General features: G+C 61.1%; 1 protein-coding gene across 1 annotated transcript in view; it reads left to right on the top strand.

Annotated features, from left to right (window-relative positions):
- Positions 1-17,747, top strand: part of LOC133263911 (leucine-rich repeat-containing protein 71-like) — a 31,018-nt gene that overhangs the window by 2,502 nt on the left and 10,769 nt on the right.

The raw sequence follows: 17,747 nt of genomic DNA on the forward strand, positions 1-17,747 counted from the left end.
AACTATATGGTGCTGGCACTGTGGGACTGTGTGTCCCAGTATGGAGCTATAGGGTCCATGCACTGTGTGCTGTGTCTCAGTGCAGCGCTATGGGTGCTATCCCTGTGTGTCCCAGTGCAGCGCTATGGGTGCTATCCCTGTGTGTCCCAGTGCAGCGCTATGGGTGCTGTCGCTGTGACCCAGTGCAGCGCTATGGGTGCTGTCCCTGTGTGTCCCAGTGCAGCGCTATGGCTGCTGTCGCTGTGTCCCAGTGCAGCGCTATGGGTGCTGTCGCTGTGTCCCAGTGCAGCGCTATGGGTGCTGTCGCTGTGTGTCCCAGTGCAGCGCTATGGGTGCTGTCGCTGTGTCCCAGTGCAGCGCTATGGGTGCTGTCGCTGTGTGTCCCCGTGCAGCGCTATGGGTGCTGTCGCTGTGTGTCCCAGTGCAGCGCTATGGGTGCTGTCGCTGTGTGTCCCCGTGCAGCGCTATGGGTGCTGTCGCTGTGTGTCCCAGTGCAGCGCTATGGGTGCTGTCGCTGTGTCCCAGTGCAGCGCTATGGGTGCTGTCGCTGTGTGTCCCAGTGCAGCGCTATGGGTGCTGTCGCTGTGTCCCAGTGCAGCGCTATGGGTGCTGTCGCTGTGTCCCAGTGCAGCGCTATGGGTGCTGTCGCTGTGTCCCAGTGCAGCGCTATGGGTGCTGTCGCTGTGTCCCAGTGCAGCGCTATGGGTGCTGTGTGTCCCAGTGCAGCACTATGGGTGCTGTCTCTGTGTCCCAGTGCAGCGCTATGGGTGCTGTCGCTGTGTGTCCCGGTGCAGCGCTATGGGTGCTGTTGCTGTGTGTCCCAGTGCAGCGCTATGGGTGCTGTTGCTGTGTGTCCCGGTGCAGCGCTATGGGTGCTGTCCCTGTGTCCCAGTGCAGCGCTATGGGTGCTGTCACCGTGTCCCGGTGCAGCGCTATGGGTGCTGTCCTTGTGTGTCCCGGTGAAGCGCTATAGGTGCTGTCGCTGTGTGTCCCAGTGCAGCGCTATGGGTGCTGTCCCTGTGTGTCCCAGTGCAGCGCTGTGGGTGCTGTTGCTGAGTGTCCCCGTACAGCGCTATGGGCGCTGTCACCGTGTCCCGGTGCAGCGCTGTGGGTGCTGTCCTTGTGTGTCCCGGTGAAGCGCTATAGGTGCTGTCGCTGTGTGTCCCAGTGCAGCGCTATGGGTGCTATCCCTGTGTGTCTCAGTGCAGCGCTATGGGTGCTGTCGCTGTGTGTCCCGGTGCAGCGCTATGGGTGCTGTTGCTGTGTCCCAGTGCAGCGCTGTGGGTGCTATCCCTGTGTGTTTCAGTGCAGCGCTATGGGTGCTGCCCCTGTGTGTCCCAGTGCAGTGCTATGGGTGCTGTCGCTGCAGGGTCCCAGTGCAGCACTATGGGTGCTGTTACTGTGTCCCAGTGCAGCGCTATGGGTGCTGTTACTGTGTCCCAGTGCAGCGCTATGGGTGCTGTTACTGTGTCCCAGTGCAGCGCTATGGGTGCTGTTACTGTGTCCCAGTGCAGCGCTATGGGTGCTGTCACTGTGTCCCAGTGCAGCGCTATGGGTGCTGTCGCTGTGTTTCCCAGTGCAGCGCTATGGGTGCTGTCCCTGTGTTTCCCAGTGCAGCGCTATGGGTGCTGTCGCTGCAGGGTCCCGGTGCAGCGCTATGGGTGCTGTCCCTTTGTGTTCCAGTGCAGCGCTATGGGTGCTGTTGCTGCAGGGTCCCAGTGCAGCGCTATGGGTGCTATCCCTGTGTGTACCGGTGCAGCTCTATGGGTGCTGTCACTGCAGGGTCCCAGTGCAGTGCTATGGGTGCTGTCGTTGTGTGTCCCAGTGCAGCGCTATGGGTGCTGTCACTGCAGGGTCCCAGTGCAGCGCTATGGGTGCTGTCCCTTTGTGTTCCAGTGCAGCGCTATGGGTGCTGTCGCTGCAGGGTCCCAGTGCAGCGCTATGGGTGCTGTCACTGCAGGGCCTCAGTGCAGCGCTATGGGTGCTGTCCCTGTGTTTCCCAGTGCAGCGCTATGGGTGCTGTTACTGTGTCCCAGTGCAGCGCTATGGGTGCTGTCGCTGTGTCCCAGTGCAGCGCTATGGGTGCTGTCGCTGTGTCCCAGTGCAGCGCTATGGGTGCTGTCGCTGTTTGTCCCAGTGCAGCGCTATGGGTGCTGTTGCTGTGTCCCAGTGCAGCGCTATGGGTGCTGTCGCTGTGTGTCCCGGTGCAGCGCTATGGGTGCTGTTGCTGTGTGTCCCGGTGCAGCGCTATGGGTGCTGTTGCTGTGTGTCCCGGTGCAGAGCTATGGGTGCTGTTGCTGTGTGTCCCGGTGCAGCACTATGGGTGCTGTCGCTGTGTCCCAGTGCAGCGCTATGGGCGCTGTCACCGTGTCCCGGTGCAGCGCTATGGGTGCTGTCCTTGTGTGTCCCGGTGAAGCGCTATGGGTGCTGTCGCTGTGTGTCCCGGTGCAGCGCTATGGGTGCTGTCCCTGTGTGTCCCAGTGCAGCGCTGTGGGTGCTGTTGCTGAGTGTCCCCGTGCAGCGCTATGGGTGCTATCCCTGTGTGTCTCAGTGCAGCGCTATGGGTGCTGTCGCTGTGTGTCCCGGTGCAGCGTTATGGGTGCTGTCACTGTGTCCCCGTGCAGCGCTATGGGTGCTATCCCTGTGTGTCTCAGTGCAGCGCTATGGGTGCTGTTGCTGTGTCCCAGTGCAGCGCTATGGGTGCTATCCCTGTGTGTTTCAGTGCAGCGCTATGGGTGCTGTTGCTGTGTCCCAGTGCAGCGCTGTGGGTGCTATCCCTGTGTGTTTCAGTGCAGCGCTATGGGAGCTGCCCCTGTGTGTCCCAGTGCAGCGCTATGGGTGCTGTTACTGTGTCCCAGTGCTGTTACTGTGTCCCAGTGCAGCGCTATGGGTGCTGTTACTGTGTCCCAGTGCAGTGCTATGGGTGCTGTCACTGTGTCCCAGTGCAGCGCTATGGGTGCTCCCCCTGTGTCCCGGTGCAGCGCTATGGGTGCTGTCCCTGTGTGTCCCAGTGCAGCGCTATGGGTGCTGTCGCTGCAGGGTCCCAGTGCAGCGCTATGGGTGCTGTCGCTGTGTCCCAGTGCAGCGCTATGGGTGCTGTCGCTGTATGTCCCAGTGCAGCGCTATGGGTGCTGTCCCTGTGTGTCCCAGTGCAGCGCTATGGGTGCTGTCGCTGCAGGGTCCCAGTGCAGCGCTATGGGTGCTGTTACTGTGTCCCAGTGCAGCGCTATGGGTGCTGTCACTGCAGGGTCTCAGTGCAGCGGTATGGGTGCTGTTACTGTGTTTCCCAGTGCAGCGCTATGGGTGCTGTCGCTGCAGGGTCCTGGTGCAGCGCTATGGGTGCTGTTACTGTGTTTCCCAGTGCAGCGCTATGGGTGCTGTCGCTGCAGGGTCCCGGTGCAGCGCTATGGGTGCTGTCTCTGTGTCCCAGCGCAGCGCTATGGGTGCTGTTACTGTGTTTCACAGTGCAGCGCTATGGGTGCTGTCCCTTTGTGTTCCAGTGCAGCGCTATGGGTGCTCTTGCTGCAGGGTCCCAGTGCAGCGCTATGGGTGCTGTTGCTGTGTCCCGGTGCAGCTCTATGGGTGCTGTCACTGCAGGGTCCCAGTGCAGCGCTATGGGTGCTGTCTCTGTGTCCCAGTGCAGCGCTATGGGTGCTGTCCATTTGTGTTCCAGTGCTGCGCTATGGGTGCTGTCACTGCAGGGTCCCAGTGCAGCGCTATGGGTGCTGTCGCTGCAGGGTCCCAGTGCAGCGCTATGGGTGCTGTCGCTGCAGGGTCCCAGTGCAGCGCTATAGGTGCTGTCACTGCAGGGTCTCAGTGCAGCGCTATGGGTGCTGTCCCTGTGTGTCCCAGTGCAGCGCTATGGGTGCTGTTACTGTGTCCCAGTGCAGCGCTATGGGTGCTGTCCCTGTGTTTCCCAGTGCAGCGCTATGGGTGCTGTTACTGTGTCCCAGTGCAGCGCTATGGGTGCTGTCCCTTTGTGTTCCAGTGCAGCGCTATGGGTGCTGTCGCTGCAGGGTCCCAGTGCAGCGCTATGGGTGCTGTCACTGCAGGGTCTCAGTGCAGCGGTATGGGTGCTGTCACTGCAGGGTCCCAGTGCAGCGCTATGGGTGCTGTCCCTGTGTTTCCCAGTGCAGCGCTATGGGTGCTGTCGCTGCAGGTTCCCGGTGCAGCGCTATGGGTGCTGTCTCTGTGTCCCAGTGCAGCGCTATGGGTGCTGTCCCTTTGTGTTCCAGTGCAGCGCTATGGGTGCTCTTGCTGCAGGGTCCCAGTGCAGCGCTATGGGTGCTGTTGCTGTGTCCCGGTGCAGCGCTATGGGTGCTATCCCTGTGTGTCCCAGTGCAGCTCTATGGGTGCTGTCACTGCAGGGTCCCAGTGCAGCGCTATGGGTGCTGTCATTGTGTGTCCCAGTGCAGCGCTATGGGTGCTGTCACTGCAGGGTCCCAGTGCAGCGCTATGGGTGCTGTCGCTGTGTGTCCCAGTGCAGCGCTATGGGTGCTGTTGCTGAGTGTCCCCGTGCAGCGCTATGGGTGCTATCCCTGTGTGTGTCAGTGCAGCGCTATGGGTGCTGTCCCTGTGTGTCCCAGTGCAGCGCTGTGGGTGCTGTTGCTGAGTGTCCCCGTGCAGCGCTATGGGTGCTATCCCTGTGTGTGTCAGTGCAGCGCTATGGGTGCTGTCGCTGTGTGTCCCGGTGCAGCTCTATGGGTGCTGTCGCTGTGTCCCAGTAAAGCGCTGTGGGTGCTATCCCTGTGTGTTTCAGTGCAGCGCTATGGGTGCTGTTGCTGTGTCCCAGTGCAGCGCTATGGGTGCTGTCACTGCAGGGTCCCAGTGCAGCGCTATGGGTGCTGTCGCTGTGTGTCCCGGTGCAGCGCTATGGGTGCTGTCCCTGTGTGTCCCAGTGCAGCGCTATGGGTGCTGTCTCTGTGTCCCAGTGCAGCACTATGGGTGCTGTCTCTGTGTCCCAGTGCAGCACTATGGGTGCTGTCCCTTTGTGTTCCAGTGCAGCGCTATGGGTGCTGTTGCTGCAGGGTCCCAGTGCAGCGGTATGGGTGCTGTTGCTGTGTCCCGGTGCAGCGCTAAGGGTGCTATCCCTGTGTGTCCCAGTGCAGCTCTATGGGTGCTGTCACTGCAGGGTCCCAGTGCAGCGCTATGGGTGCTGTCGTTGTGTGTCCCAGTGCAGCGCTATGGGTGCTGTCCCTTTGTGTTCCAGTGCAGCGCTATGGGTGCTGTCACTGCAGGGTCTCAGTGCAGCAGTATGGGTGCTGTCCCTGTGTGTCCCAGTGCAGCGCTATGGGTGCTGTCCCTGTGTTTCCCAGTGCAGCGCTATGGGTGCTGTTACTGTGTCCCAGTGCAGCGCTATGGGTGCTATCCCTGTGTGTCCCAGTGCAGCTCTATGGGTGCTGTCACTGCAGAGTCCCAGTGCAGCGCTATGGGTGCTGTCGTTGTGTGTCCCAGTGCAGCGCTATGGGTGCTGTCACTACAGGGTCCCAGTGCAGCGCTATGGGTGCTGTCCCTTTGTGTTCCAGTGCAGCGCTATGGGTGCTGTTACTGTGTCCCAGTGCAGCGCTATGGGTGCTATCCCTGTGTGTCCCAGTGCAGCTCTATGGGTGCTGTCACTGCAGGGTCCCAGTACAGCGCTATGGGTGCTGTCGTTGTGTGTCCCAGTGCAGCGCTATGGGTGCTGTCACTACAGGGTCCCAGTGCAGCGCTATGGGTGCTGTCCCTTTGTGTTCCAGTGCAGCGCTATGGGTGCTGTCACTGCAGGGTCCCAGTGCAGTGCCATGGGTGCTGTCCCTGTGTGTTCCAGTGCAGCGCTATGGGTGCTGTTACTGTGTCCCAGTGCACCGCTATGGGTGCTATCCCTGTGTGTCCCAGTGCAGCTCTATGGGTGCTGTCACTGCAGGGTCCCAGTACAGCGCTATGGGTGCTGTCGTTGTGTGTCCCAGTGCAGCGCTATGGGTGCTGTCACTACAGGGTCCCAGTGCAGCGCTATGGGTGCTGTCCCTTTGTGTTCCAGTGCAGAGCTATGGGTGCTGTTGCTGCAGGGTCCCAGTGCAGCGGTATGGGTGCTGTTGCTGTGTCCCGGTGCAGCGCTATGGGTGCTATCCCTGTGTGTCCCAGTGCAGCTCTATGGGTGCTGTCACTGCAGGGTCCCAGTGCAGCGCTATGGGTGCTGTCGTTGTGTGTCCCAGTGCAGCGCTATGGGTGCTGTCCCTTTGTGTTCCAGTGCAGCGCTATGGGTGCTGTCGCTGCAGGGTCTCAGTGCAGCGGTATGGGTGCTGTCCCTGTGTGTCCTAGTGCAGCGCTATGGGTGCTGTCCCTGTGTTTCCCAGTGCAGTGCTATGGGTGCTGTTACTGTGTCCCAGTGCAGCGCTATGGGTGCTATCCCTGTGTGTCCCAGTGCAGCTCTATGGGTGCTGTCACTGCAGGGTCCCAGTGCAGCGCTATGGGTGCTGTCGTTGTGTGTCCCAGTGCAGCGCTATGGGTGCTGTCACTACAGGGTCCCAGTGCAGCGCTATGGGTGCTGTCCCTTTGTGTTCCAGTGCAGCGCTATGGGTGCTGTCACTGCAGGGTCCCAGTGCAGTGCCATGGGTGCTGTCCCTGTGTGTCCCAGTGCAGCGCTATGGGTGCTGTCGCTGCAGGGTCCCAGTGCAGCGCTATGGGTGCTGTCTCTGTGTCCCAGTGCAGCGCTATGGGTGCTGTCCCTTTGTGTTCCAGTGCAGCGCTATGGGTGCTGTCACTGCAGGGTCCCAGTGCAGCGCTATGGGTGCTGTCGTTGTGTGTCCCAGTGCAGCGCTATGGGTGCTGTCACTGCAGGGTCCCAGTGCAGCGCTATGGGTGCTGTCTCTGTGTCCCAGTGCAGTGCTATGGGTGCTGTCACTACAGGGTCCCAGTGCAGCGCTATGGGTGCTGTCCCTTTGTGTTCCAGTGCAGCGCTATGGGTGCTGTCGCTGCAGGGTCCCAGTGCAGCGCTATGGGTGCTGTCGCTGCAGGGTCCCAGTGCAGCGCTATGGGTGCTGTCGCTGCAGGGTCCCAGTGCAGCGCTATGGGTGCTGTCACTGCAGGGTGTCAGTGCAGCGCTATGGGTGCTGTCCCTGTGTGTCCCAGTGCAGCGCTATGGGTGCTGTTACTGTGTTTCCCAGTGCAGCGCTATGGGTGCTGTCGCTGCAGGGTCCCAGTGCAGTGCTATGGGTGCTGTCCCTTTGTGTTGCAGTGCAGCGCTATGGGTGCTGTCGCTGCAGGGTCCCAGTGCAGCGCTATGGGTGCTGTCCCTTTGTGTTGCAGTGCAGCGCTATGGGTGCTGTCACTGCAGGGTCCCAGTGCAGCGCTATGGGTGCTGTCGCTGCAGGGTCCCAGTGCAGCGCTATGGGTGCTGTCACTGCAGGGTCTCAGTGCAGCGCTATGGGTGCTGTCGCTGCAGGGTCCCAGTGCAGCGCTATGGGTGCTGTCACTGCAGGGTCTCAGTGCAGCCCTATGGGTGCTGTCCCTGTGTGTCCCAGTGCAGCGCTATGGGTGCTGTTACTGTGTCCCAGTGCAGCGCTATGGGTGCTGTCCCTGTGTTTCCCAGTGCAGCGCTATGGGTGCTGTTACTGTGTTTCCCAGTGCAGCGCTATGGGTGCTGTCGCTGCAGGTTCCCGGTGCAGTGCTATGGGTGCTGTCTCTGTGTCCCAGTGCAGCACTATGGGTGCTGTCCCTTTGTGTTCCAGTGCAGCGCTATGGGTGCTGTTGCTGTGTTCCGGTGCAGCGCTACGGGTGCTATCCCTGTGTGTCCCAGTGCAGCTCTATGGGTGCTGTCACTGCAGGGTCCCAGTGCAGCGCTATGGGTGCTGTCGTTGTGTGTCCCAGTGCAGCGCTATGGGTGCTGTCCCTTTGTGTTCCAGTGCAGCGCTATGGGTGCTGTCGCTGCAGGGTCCCAGTGCAGCGCTATGGGTGCTGTCACTGCAGGGTCTCAGTGCAGCGCTATGGGTGCTATCCCTGTGTGTCCCAGTGCAGCTCTATGGGTGCTGTCACTGCAGGGTCCCAGTGCAGCGCTATGGGTGCTGTCGTTGTGTGTCCCAGTGCAGCGCTATGGGTGCTGTCACTGCATGGTCCCAGTGCAGCGCTATGGGTGCTGTCTCTGTGTCCCAGTGCAGCGCTATGGGTGCTGTCCCTTTGTGTTCCAGTGCAGCTCTATGGGTGCTGTCGCTGCAGGGTCCCAGTGCAGCGCTATGGGTGCTGTCCCTGTGTGTCCCAGTGCAGCGCTATGGGTGCTGTCGCTGCAGGGTCCCAGTGCAGCGCTATGGGTGCTGTTACTGTGTCCCAGTGCAGCGCTATGGGTGCTGTCGCTGCAGGGTCCCGGTGCAGCGCTATGGGTGCTGTCTCTGTGTCCCAGTGCAGCGCTATGGGTGCTGTCCCTTTGTGTTCCAGTGCAGCGCTATGGGTGCTGTTGCTGCAGGGTCAGTGCAGCGCTATGGGTGCTGTTGCTGTGTCCCGGTGCAGCGCTATGGGTGCTATCCCTGTGTGTCCCTGTGCAGCTCTATGGGTGCTGTCACTGCAGGGTCCCAGTGCAGCGCTATGGGTGCTGTCGTTGTGTGTCCCAGTGCAGCGCTATGGGTGCTGTCACTGCAGGGTCCCAGTGCAGCGCTATGGGTGCTGTCTCTGTGTCCCAGTGCAGCGCTATGGGTGCTGTCCCTTTGTGTTCCAGTGCAGCGCTATGGGTGCTGTCGCTGCAGGGTCCCAGTGCAGCGCTATGGGTGCTGTCGCTGCAGGGTCCCAGTGCAGCGCTATGGGTGCTGTCACTGCAGGGTCTCAGTGCAGTGCTATGGGTGCTGTCACTGCAGGGTGTCAGTGCAGCGCTATGGGTGCTGTCCCTGTGTGTTGCAGTGCAGCGCTATGGGTGCTGTCACTGCAGGGTCCCAGTGCAGCGCTATGGGTGCTGTCCCTTTGTGTTGCAGTGCAGCGCTATGGGTGCTGTCACTGCAGGGTCCCAGTGCAGCGCTATGGGTGCTGTCACTGCAGGGTCCCAGTGCAGCGCTATGGGTGCTGTCACTGCAGGGTCTCAGTGCAGCGCTATGGGTGCTGTCGCTGCAGGGTCCCAGTGCAGCACTATGGGTGCTGTCACTGCAGGGTCTCAGTGCAGCGCTATGGGTGCTGTCCCTGTGTGTCCCAGTGCAGCGCTATGGGTGCTGTTACTGTGTCCCAGTGCAGCGCTATGGGTGCTGTCCCTGTGTTTCCCAGTGCAGCGCTATGGGTGCTGTTACTGTGTTTCCCAGTGCAGCGCTATGGGTGCTGTCGCTGCAGGTTCCCGGTGAAGTGCTATGGGTGCTGTCTCTGTGTCCCAGTGCAGCACTATGGGTGCTGTCCCTTTGTGTTCCAGTGCAGCGCTATGGGTGCTGTTGCTGCAGGGTCCCAGTGCAGCGGTATGGGTGCTGTTGCTGTGTTCCGGTGCAGCGCTACGGGTGCTATCCCTGTGTGTCCCAGTTCAGCTCTATGGGTGCTGTCACTGCAGGGTCCCAGTGCAGCGCTATGGGTGCTGTCGTTGTGTGTCCCAGTGCAGCGCTATGGGTGCTGTCCCTTTGTGTTCCAGTGCAGCGCTATGGGTGCTGTCGCTGCAGGGTCCCAGTGCAGCGCTATGGGTGCTGTCACTGCAGGGTCTCAGTGCAGCGGTATGGGTGCTGTCGCTGTGTGTCCCAGTGCAGCACTATGGGTGCTGTCCCTGTGTTTCCCAGTGCAGCGCTATGGGTGCTATCCCTGTGTGTCCCAGTGCAGCTCTATGGGTGCTGTCACTGCAGGGTCCCAGTGCAGCGCTATGGGTGCTGTCGTTGTGTGTCCCAGTGCAGCGCTATGGGTGCTGTCACTGCATGGTCCCAGTGCAGCGCTATGGGTGCTGTCTCTGTGTCCCAGTGCAGCGCTATGGGTGCTGTCCCTTTGTGTTCCAGTGCAGCTCTATGGGTGCTGTCGCTGCAGGGTCCCAGTGCAGCGCTATGGGTGCTGTCGTTTTGTGTCCCAGTGCAGCGCTATGGGTGCTGTCACTGCAGGGTCCCAGTGCAGCGCTATGGGTGCTGTCACTGCAGGGTCCCAGTGCAGCGCTATGGGTGCTGTCGTTGTGTGTCCCAGTGCAGCTCTATGGGTGCTGTCACTGCAGGGTCCCAGTGCAGCGCTATGGGTGCTGTCTCTGTGTCCCAGTGCAGCGCTATGGGTGCTGTCCCTTTGTGTTCCAGTGCAGCTCTATGGGTGCTGTCGCTGCAGGGTCCCAGTGCAGCGCTATGGGTGCTGTCGCTGCAGGGTCCCAGTGCAGCGCTATGGGTGCTGTCGCTGCAGGGTCCCAGTGCAGCGCTATGGGTGCTGTCGCTGCAGGGTCCCAGTGCAGCGCTATGGGTGCTGTCCCTGTGTTTCCCAGTGCAGCGCTATGGGTGCTGTCGCTGCAGGTTCCCGGTGCAGCGCTATGGGTGCTGTCTCTGTGTCCCAGTGCAGCGCTATGGGTGCTGTCCCTTTGTGTTCCAGTGCAGCGCTATGGGTGCTCTTGCTGCAGGGTCCCAGTGCAGCGCTATGGGTGCTGTTGCTGTGTCCCGGTGCAGCGCTATGGGTGCTATCCCTGTGTGTCCCAGTGCAGCTCTATGGGTGCTGTCACTGCAGGGTCCCAGTGCAGCGCTATGGGTGCTGTCATTGTGTGTCCCAGTGCAGCGCTATGGGTGCTGTCACTGCAGGGTCCCAGTGCAGCGCTATAGGTGCTGTCGCTGTGTGTCCCAGTGCAGCGCTATGGGTGCTGTTGCTGAGTGTCCCCGTGCAGCGCTATGGGTGCTATCCCTGTGTGTGTCAGTGCAGCGCTATGGGTGCTGTCCCTGTGTGTCCCAGTGCAGCGCTGTGGGTGCTGTTGCTGAGTGTCCCCGTGCAGCGCTATGGGTGCTATCCCTGTGTGTGTCAGTGCAGCGCTATGGGTGCTGTCGCTGTGTGTCCCGGTGCAGCTCTATGGGTGCTGTCGCTGTGTCCCAGTAAAGCGCTGTGGGTGCTATCCCTGTGTGTTTCAGTGCAGCGCTATGGGTGCTGTTGCTGTGTCCCAGTGCAGCGCTATGGGTGCTGTCACTGCAGGGTCCCAGTGCAGCGCTATGGGTGCTGTCGCTGTGTGTCCCGGTGCAGCGCTATGGGTGCTGTCCCTGTGTGTCCCAGTGCAGCGCTATGGGTGCTGTCTCTGTGTCCCAGTGCAGCACTATGGGTGCTGTCTCTGTGTCCCAGTGCAGCACTATGGGTGCTGTCCCTTTGTGTTCCAGTGCAGCGCTATGGGTGCTGTTGCTGCAGGGTCCCAGTGCAGCGGTATGGGTGCTGTTGCTGTGTCCCGGTGCAGCGCTAAGGGTGCTATCCCTGTGTGTCCCAGTGCAGCTCTATGGGTGCTGTCACTGCAGGGTCCCAGTGCAGCGCTATGGGTGCTGTCGTTGTGTGTCCCAGTGCAGCGCTATGGGTGCTGTCCCTTTGTGTTCCAGTGCAGCGCTATGGGTGCTGTCACTGCAGGGTCTCAGTGCAGCAGTATGGGTGCTGTCCCTGTGTGTCCCAGTGCAGCGCTATGGGTGCTGTCCCTGTGTTTCCCAGTGCAGCGCTATGGGTGCTGTTACTGTGTCCCAGTGCAGCGCTATGGGTGCTATCCCTGTGTGTCCCAGTGCAGCTCTATGGGTGCTGTCACTGCAGAGTCCCAGTGCAGCGCTATGGGTGCTGTCGTTGTGTGTCCCAGTGCAGCGCTATGGGTGCTGTCACTACAGGGTCCCAGTGCAGCGCTATGGGTGCTGTCCCTTTGTGTTCCAGTGCAGCGCTATGGGTGCTGTTACTGTGTCCCAGTGCAGCGCTATGGGTGCTATCCCTGTGTGTCCCAGTGCAGCTCTATGGGTGCTGTCACTGCAGGGTCCCAGTACAGCGCTATGGGTGCTGTCGTTGTGTGTCCCAGTGCAGCGCTATGGGTGCTGTCACTACAGGGTCCCAGTGCAGCGCTATGGGTGCTGTCCCTTTGTGTTCCAGTGCAGCGCTATGGGTGCTGTCACTGCAGGGTCCCAGTGCAGTGCCATGGGTGCTGTCCCTGTGTGTTCCAGTGCAGCGCTATGGGTGCTGTTACTGTGTCCCAGTGCACCGCTATGGGTGCTATCCCTGTGTGTCCCAGTGCAGCTCTATGGGTGCTGTCACTGCAGGGTCCCAGTACAGCGCTATGGGTGCTGTCGTTGTGTGTCCCAGTGCAGCGCTATGGGTGCTGTCACTACAGGGTCCCAGTGCAGCGCTATGGGTGCTGTCCCTTTGTGTTCCAGTGCAGAGCTATGGGTGCTGTTGCTGCAGGGTCCCAGTGCAGCGGTATGGGTGCTGTTGCTGTGTCCCGGTGCAGCGCTATGGGTGCTATCCCTGTGTGTCCCAGTGCAGCTCTATGGGTGCTGTCACTGCAGGGTCCCAGTGCAGCGCTATGGGTGCTGTCGTTGTGTGTCCCAGTGCAGCGCTATGGGTGCTGTCCCTTTGTGTTCCAGTGCAGCGCTATGGGTGCTGTCGCTGCAGGGTCTCAGTGCAGCGGTATGGGTGCTGTCCCTGTGTGTCCTAGTGCAGCGCTATGGGTGCTGTCCCTGTGTTTCCCAGTGCAGTGCTATGGGTGCTGTTACTGTGTCCCAGTGCAGCGCTATGGGTGCTATCCCTGTGTGTCCCAGTGCAGCTCTATGGGTGCTGTCACTGCAGGGTCCCAGTGCAGCGCTATGGGTGCTGTCGTTGTGTGTCCCAGTGCAGCGCTATGGGTGCTGTCACTACAGGGTCCCAGTGCAGCGCTATGGGTGCTGTCCCTTTGTGTTCCAGTGCAGCGCTATGGGTGCTGTCACTGCAGGGTCCCAGTGCAGTGCCATGGGTGCTGTCCCTGTGTGTCCCAGTGCAGCGCTATGGGTGCTGTCGCTGCAGGGTCCCAGTGCAGCGCTATGGGTGCTGTCTCTGTGTCCCAGTGCAGCGCTATGGGTGCTGTCCCTTTGTGTTCCAGTGCAGCGCTATGGGTGCTGTCACTGCAGGGTCCCAGTGCAGCGCTATGGGTGCTGTCGTTGTGTGTCCCAGTGCAGCGCTATGGGTGCTGTCACTGCAGGGTCCCAGTGCAGCGCTATGGGTGCTGTCTCTGTGTCCCAGTGCAGTGCTATGGGTGCTGTCACTACAGGGTCCCAGTGCAGCGCTATGGGTGCTGTCCCTTTGTGTTCCAGTGCAGCGCTATGGGTGCTGTCGCTGCAGGGTCCCAGTGCAGCGCTATGGGTGCTGTCGCTGCAGGGTCCCAGTGCAGCGCTATGGGTGCTGTCGCTGCAGGGTCCCAGTGCAGCGCTATGGGTGCTGTCACTGCAGGGTGTCAGTGCAGCGCTATGGGTGCTGTCCCTGTGTGTCCCAGTGCAGCGCTATGGGTGCTGTTACTGTGTTTCCCAGTGCAGCGCTATGGGTGCTGTCGCTGCAGGGTCCCAGTGCAGTGCTATGGGTGCTGTCCCTTTGTGTTGCAGTGCAGCGCTATGGGTGCTGTCGCTGCAGGGTCCCAGTGCAGCGCTATGGGTGCTGTCCCTTTGTGTTGCAGTGCAGCGCTATGGGTGCTGTCACTGCAGGGTCCCAGTGCAGCGCTATGGGTGCTGTCGCTGCAGGGTCCCAGTGCAGCGCTATGGGTGCTGTCACTGCAGGGTCTCAGTGCAGCGCTATGGGTGCTGTCGCTGCAGGGTCCCAGTGCAGCGCTATGGGTGCTGTCACTGCAGGGTCTCAGTGCAGCCCTATGGGTGCTGTCCCTGTGTGTCCCAGTGCAGCGCTATGGGTGCTGTTACTGTGTCCCAGTGCAGCGCTATGGGTGCTGTCCCTGTGTTTCCCAGTGCAGCGCTATGGGTGCTGTTACTGTGTTTCCCAGTGCAGCGCTATGGGTGCTGTCGCTGCAGGTTCCCGGTGCAGTGCTATGGGTGCTGTCTCTGTGTCCCAGTGCAGCACTATGGGTGCTGTCCCTTTGTGTTCCAGTGCAGCGCTATGGGTGCTGTTGCTGTGTTCCGGTGCAGCGCTACGGGTGCTATCCCTGTGTGTCCCAGTGCAGCTCTATGGGTGCTGTCACTGCAGGGTCCCAGTGCAGCGCTATGGGTGCTGTCGTTGTGTGTCCCAGTGCAGCGCTATGGGTGCTGTCCCTTTGTGTTCCAGTGCAGCGCTATGGGTGCTGTCGCTGCAGGGTCCCAGTGCAGCGCTATGGGTGCTGTCACTGCAGGGTCTCAGTGCAGCGCTATGGGTGCTATCCCTGTGTGTCCCAGTGCAGCTCTATGGGTGCTGTCACTGCAGGGTCCCAGTGCAGCGCTATGGGTGCTGTCGTTGTGTGTCCCAGTGCAGCGCTATGGGTGCTGTCACTGCATGGTCCCAGTGCAGCGCTATGGGTGCTGTCTCTGTGTCCCAGTGCAGCGCTATGGGTGCTGTCCCTTTGTGTTCCAGTGCAGCTCTATGGGTGCTGTCGCTGCAGGGTCCCAGTGCAGCGCTATGGGTGCTGTCCCTGTGTGTCCCAGTGCAGCGCTATGGGTGCTGTCGCTGCAGGGTCCCAGTGCAGCGCTATGGGTGCTGTTACTGTGTCCCAGTGCAGCGCTATGGGTGCTGTCGCTGCAGGGTCCCGGTGCAGCGCTATGGGTGCTGTCTCTGTGTCCCAGTGCAGCGCTATGGGTGCTGTCCCTTTGTGTTCCAGTGCAGCGCTATGGGTGCTGTTGCTGCAGGGTCAGTGCAGCGCTATGGGTGCTGTTGCTGTGTCCCGGTGCAGCGCTATGGGTGCTATCCCTGTGTGTCCCTGTGCAGCTCTATGGGTGCTGTCACTGCAGGGTCCCAGTGCAGCGCTATGGGTGCTGTCGTTGTGTGTCCCAGTGCAGCGCTATGGGTGCTGTCACTGCAGGGTCCCAGTGCAGCGCTATGGGTGCTGTCTCTGTGTCCCAGTGCAGCGCTATGGGTGCTGTCCCTTTGTGTTCCAGTGCAGCGCTATGGGTGCTGTCGCTGCAGGGTCCCAGTGCAGCGCTATGGGTGCTGTCGCTGCAGGGTCCCAGTGCAGCGCTATGGGTGCTGTCACTGCAGGGTCTCAGTGCAGTGCTATGGGTGCTGTCACTGCAGGGTGTCAGTGCAGCGCTATGGGTGCTGTCCCTGTGTGTTGCAGTGCAGCGCTATGGGTGCTGTCACTGCAGGGTCCCAGTGCAGCGCTATGGGTGCTGTCCCTTTGTGTTGCAGTGCAGCGCTATGGGTGCTGTCACTGCAGGGTCCCAGTGCAGCGCTATGGGTGCTGTCACTGCAGGGTCCCAGTGCAGCGCTATGGGTGCTGTCACTGCAGGGTCTCAGTGCAGCGCTATGGGTGCTGTCGCTGCAGGGTCCCAGTGCAGCACTATGGGTGCTGTCACTGCAGGGTCTCAGTGCAGCGCTATGGGTGCTGTCCCTGTGTGTCCCAGTGCAGCGCTATGGGTGCTGTTACTGTGTCCCAGTGCAGCGCTATGGGTGCTGTCCCTGTGTTTCCCAGTGCAGCGCTATGGGTGCTGTTACTGTGTTTCCCAGTGCAGCGCTATGGGTGCTGTCGCTGCAGGTTCCCGGTGAAGTGCTATGGGTGCTGTCTCTGTGTCCCAGTGCAGCACTATGGGTGCTGTCCCTTTGTGTTCCAGTGCAGCGCTATGGGTGCTGTTGCTGCAGGGTCCCAGTGCAGCGGTATGGGTGCTGTTGCTGTGTTCCGGTGCAGCGCTACGGGTGCTATCCCTGTGTGTCCCAGTTCAGCTCTATGGGTGCTGTCACTGCAGGGTCCCAGTGCAGCGCTATGGGTGCTGTCGTTGTGTGTCCCAGTGCAGCGCTATGGGTGCTGTCCCTTTGTGTTCCAGTGCAGCGCTATGGGTGCTGTCGCTGCAGGGTCCCAGTGCAGCGCTATGGGTGCTGTCACTGCAGGGTCTCAGTGCAGCGGTATGGGTGCTGTCGCTGTGTGTCCCAGTGCAGCACTATGGGTGCTGTCCCTGTGTTTCCCAGTGCAGCGCTATGGGTGCTATCCCTGTGTGTCCCAGTGCAGCTCTATGGGTGCTGTCACTGCAGGGTCCCAGTGCAGCGCTATGGGTGCTGTCGTTGTGTGTCCCAGTGCAGCGCTATGGGTGCTGTCACTGCATGGTCCCAGTGCAGCGCTATGGGTGCTGTCTCTGTGTCCCAGTGCAGCGCTATGGGTGCTGTCCCTTTGTGTTCCAGTGCAGCTCTATGGGTGCTGTCGCTGCAGGGTCCCAGTGCAGCGCTATGGGTGCTGTCGTTTTGTGTCCCAGTGCAGCGCTATGGGTGCTGTCACTGCAGGGTCCCAGTGCAGCGCTATGGGTGCTGTCACTGCAGGGTCCCAGTGCAGCGCTATGGGTGCTGTCGTTGTGTGTCCCAGTGCAGCTCTATGGGTGCTGTCACTGCAGGGTCCCAGTGCAGCGCTATGGGTGCTGTCTCTGTGTCCCAGTGCAGCGCTATGGGTGCTGTCCCTTTGTGTTCCAGTGCAGCTCTATGGGTGCTGTCGCTGCAGGGTCCCAGTGCAGCGCTATGGGTGCTGTCGCTGCAGGGTCCCAGTGCAGCGCTATGGGTGCTGTCGCTGCAGGGTCCCAGTGCAGCGCTATGGGTGCTGTCACTGCAGGGTCCCAGTGCAGCGCTATGGGTGCTGTTGCTGCAGGGTCCCAGTGCAGCGCTATGGGTGCTGTCACTGCAGGGTGTCAGTGCAGCGCTATGGGTGCTGTCCCTGTGTGTCCCAGTGCAGCGCTATGGGTGCTGTTACTGTGTTTCCCAGTGCAGCGCTATGGGTGCTGTCGCTGCAGGGTCCCAGTGCAGCGCTATGGGTGCTGTCCCTTTGTGTTGCAGTGCAGCGCTATGGGTGCTGTCACTGCAGGGTCCCAGTGCAACGCTATGGGTGCTGTCACTTCAGGGTCCCAGTGCAGCGCTATGGGTGCTGTCACTGCAGGGTCTCAGTGCAGCGCTATGGGTGCTGTCCCTGTGTGTCCCAGTGCAGCGCTATGGGTGCTGTTACTGTATCCCAGTGCAGCGCTATGGGTGCTTTCCCTGTGTTTTCCAGTGCAGCGCTATGGGTGCTGTTACTGTGTTTCCCAGTGCAGCGCTATGGGTGCTGTCGCTGCAGGTTCCCGGTGCAGTGCTATGGGTGCTGTCTCTGTGTCCCAGTGCAGCGCTATGGGTGCTGTCCCTTTGTGTTCCAGTGCAGCGCTATGGGTGCTGTTGCTGCAGGGTCCCAGTGCAGCGGTATGGGTGCTGTTGCTGTGTTCCGGTGCAGCGCTACGGGTGCTATCCCTGTGTGTCCCAGTGCAGCTCTATGGGTGCTGTCACTGCAGGGTCCCAGTGCAGCGCTATGGGTGCTGTCGTTGTGTGTCCCAGTGCAGCGCTATGGGTGCTGTCACTGCAGGGTCCCAGTGCAGCGCTATGGGTGCTGTCTCTGTGTCCCAGTGCAGCGCTATGGGTGCTGTCCCTTTGTGTTCCAGTGCAGCGCTATGGGTGCTGTCGCTGCAGGGTCTCAGTGCAGCGCTATGGGTGCTGTCCCTGTGTGTCCCAGTGCAGCGCTATGGGTGCTGTTACTGTGTCCCAGTGCAGCGCTATGGGTGCTGTCCCTGTGTTTCCCAGTGCAGCGCTATGGGTGCTGTCACTGCAGGGTCCCAGTGCAGCGCTATGGGTGCTGTCTCTGTGTCCCAGTGCAGCGCTATGGGTGCTGTCCCTTTGTGTTCCAGTGCAGCTCTATGGGTGCTGTCGCTGCAGGGTCCCAGTGCAGCGCTATGGGTGCTGTCGCTGCAGGGTCCCAG

Source organism: Pezoporus flaviventris, unplaced genomic scaffold, assembly GCF_033815535.1.
Source record: "Pezoporus flaviventris isolate CSIRO_AGI_PZ_B2104156 unplaced genomic scaffold, CSIRO_AGI_Pfla_v1 ptg000530l, whole genome shotgun sequence".
Lineage (NCBI taxonomy): Eukaryota > Metazoa > Chordata > Aves > Psittaciformes > Psittacidae > Pezoporus > Pezoporus flaviventris.